Source organism: Protopterus annectens, chromosome 8.part1 (genome assembly GCF_019279795.1).
Source record: "Protopterus annectens isolate FY-2018-M chromosome 8.part1, PAN1.0, whole genome shotgun sequence".
NCBI lineage: Eukaryota > Metazoa > Chordata > Ceratodontiformes > Protopteridae > Protopterus > Protopterus annectens.
Genome location: NC_056742.1, coordinates 46,624,658 through 46,628,027, shown reverse-complemented (window position 1 = coordinate 46,628,027; position 3,370 = coordinate 46,624,658). Strand labels below are relative to the sequence as shown.

The window sequence follows — 3,370 nt, the reverse complement described above, 5'->3', positions numbered from 1 at the left end:
CTTCCTCTCTGAAGGTATAATATTAATGAATCAATGGATGAGGATACTTTTGATTATCTGGCCTTCATTATATTATTGCTTCCGTTAACATATGCTTTTCTGTATCCTGCCTAATAGCAGTCTTCAACTACTGCATTTTTTAGGAGTTACTGGGATTTGTGTTATGACAAACAGACCATCCATAGGCTTTTTAAAAACAAGCTTCCACTTTCACTCAGATATGCCCCACTTTACATGCTAGCTACATGCATCTTCTACTGGTTTTGTGCTGCATGTCATCATATGTCTGAACTGTGAGTGATTTTTTCCAGTGCTATAGGTGTTTTCTGCAGTGACATTCAGAATATGCTTTGCAAAAGCTTTTGATTAATTTCATATTCAATATGTGTTTTTGTTATATGTAACTGCAGCATCTCTTGACATCCAAATACTATAATTTGCATTTCTTTATTAATCTACCTGATTTGTTTATCCATCAAAGAATTTTACACATGCCAATGAGTGCCTGTCTCACAGTATTACTGCTCCTAGCACTTTGTGGATAGCATTTACTTCAAGCATCAGCGGTAGTATTTGTAGTAGTTACCATTGTTTTCAGTAAATGAAAACTCTTCAGTTTGTTCCCATGTATAACTCCTGATGAAATTCTGTTCAAGAAGAGGCTTGGCTACATATAGTAAATGGGGTATGAGCTTGAAAAGGTATTGTATCAACCCCAAGAATCACAACAATTAGGGTATGTTGGTGGAAGCTGCATATTTGCAGAAATGGCAATATTTGTATGTCATTCTTGAGTGGGGGGCCATGCTAATCTTCCATGTATCATTCCAATTTTAGTATATGTGCTGCCAAAGTAAGCACAGTTATTTATCCTGGTTCTCCATTCATTTATTTGACAATTATCTTATGTCTTTCATACTCATAGTGACTTCATGATAATAAGCTGTTTCAAAATATAAATCTTTCCTTGTGAAGCAAATGTCAAATATAGCTCTGTTTCTATTTTAGGTGCTCGACTTGTACTCTTAAGAAAATTCCTAACTTCTTGTGCACTGAATTAAGGGTTCTATACCTGGCCCATCTTTTATGCATATGAGTTGATGTCATTACCATTGTTAAGTGTTAACTGTATTTTTAGGTATTTAGCAAACCATATTCAATGCAGTAAACAACTAAGGTCTGCTCAGGATTCTAATTAAATCCAGGGAATGAATGCTGCAAGTCACTTTGCTTTTCTTTTTTTTTTTATGACTGCTGATTTACATCTTTCTTCTCCCTCTTGCGTGTATTCCCTCCTCTCAAGTTATGTTGGCAAAATTTGGAATGCCTTACCAGAGTGCATTACAAATATTTCATCCTTGTCTCAATTTAAAAAATGCTAAAAAAATCACTTTTCCAACAAATGGCTGTGCCCTTGCTCTGCCTCTGACTAATCCATATCTCTTATCAATACTAATACCTCTTCTTTATGGTTACCAACACTACGCTTACTATAAAACCATTGGATCCCATGTCAAACAAGAATACTCTGCCTAAAAATAACCTAATAAGTCCTATACAAATAATACCATCAGGCAGTATATGTCTCTTCTTTTTTAGCCTTGATACCTTCACTTTATTATAATATTTTGACTCTTTATAGTATATGCTCATAGATTCCTTTCTGTAATAGCCAGGCTTTAATGTCTTGCACTTTTTCATTGATTGCTTAGTTTACAAATATATCCTGATTGTTTTAAACTCTATTACTCTCACCGTGCATTCAATTCTAATCAAATGATGTTAAATTGTATGTATTATGTATTACATTTTATGCAGAGCTTTTTCTTCCCAGGCCTCAGCTGAAAAAGGACATGTGTCCAGTCGGACTTTCCTGGTAAGCAAATGTAAAATAAATAAAAAAAATAAATTACTTGCCATCAAGTTACAACTGAAAATGCTTCAACTCGTCAATTTATATTCACAGATGCTGAACTTGTTGAGTGTTATTAGCAACAGAAAACCAATTATTAGAAACAGAGAACCACTATTACTATAGTTTCTGTGCTGGAAGTAATTGAGTACATAAGTTATTTTATCATTTCTCCATATTTCTTGTGAATATGGAGTTAAGATATGTAAGTAACAGGGTATGAAGGGTGATGTGTGCAGGAAAGGGGAAGTCCTTCTGCAAAAAAAAAAAAATGTTTTCTAAAATGTTTTATGGAGTTGATGGTTCAGCCATTTTTGTTGTTTAGTTGCATCTTCAATAACTTGCAGCACAAGAAACAAATGAAAAGTTCACAGCATAATATATTCAATTTGCATGTTGCTATATCCAGTTAAAGGTAAGATGACAGCCTATGCCTTTCAAAGTTAACTCACGGGTTTACTATTTCACTTTGTTCAATTTTGAACTTTGTATCCTTGGTCTATCTAGAAGCTTAGTCAGTCTTGTGTTATGCTACTGCTTGGCAGTTACCCTGATCAAAATGTCTTTCATTAGGTTCTCAAATGTTTTCAGCTATCCACTTGTATCAGTTATAGCCCTTTGAAAGACTTCTGAATCCAATGAAATGTTAAATTACAATCTAAGAGATCTTGATCTGCTGAATGATTTGCTGAAAGTACATAGTTTTGAGCTATACTCATTTGGCCTAATTTTTGACTTGTGAATTATACTTATCAATTTTATTATCTGTAGTGAATACAATTAACTTAAGATCTATTTATTTACATATGCATTTAAGTTTCGTAAGTCTGTGGATATTGACTGTCTTTCTCCACAAGAATTACAGTGCTGTGAAGTTCTACTGTAAGCTCAGTCCATCTGACAATAACTAGCTGATCCGTATACTTAACCTCTTGTTCTTCTGTCCTGCAGAGCAACAGATACTGTATATGGTGAAACCTAATGCAACAGTTTATCTTCAGGCAACCCAGTAACTCAAAAAAATCACGTCATCTTGCTAGAACACCAGTGTAAGAGTCAATGCATTGCATATTATGCTTCTGTAATTGCAATGATGCTGATGACTACAACTTTGCAGCATCATGTTTTTATTTCAGTTATGATGCTTTTTGGTATGTTTATTTGCTGTTTTAGGCTCAGAATTATACTCTCACAAACACTGACCATCAGGTGAAGCATTTCTAACTACCTTGGTGATTATGCACTTTTTATTGGATCTATCTACAAATCTGAGTTCCTTACACCCATTCTCAGTGTACTGCCTTTACTTCTGCTTCTGCTTTATAATTGCTTAAATTATGTAGCACACCAAGACACATTTACTTGGAAGGCTTAAAATAATGCTGATGGACACTCAGACTTTCATCAAGTTTAATGGCTTATTTGCTTGAGACTGCCGACTTACTGTTTAAAATAGCA

General features: G+C 34.3%; 1 non-coding gene across 1 annotated transcript; it reads right to left on the bottom strand.

Annotated features, from left to right (window-relative positions):
* Positions 1 to 753: 753 nt before the first annotated feature.
* On the bottom strand, positions 754 to 861 carry LOC122810466. The gene has a single exon (XR_006366111.1). It is a non-coding gene; the product is annotated as a U6 spliceosomal RNA (small nuclear RNA).
* Positions 862 to 3,370: the final 2,509 nt, after the last annotated feature.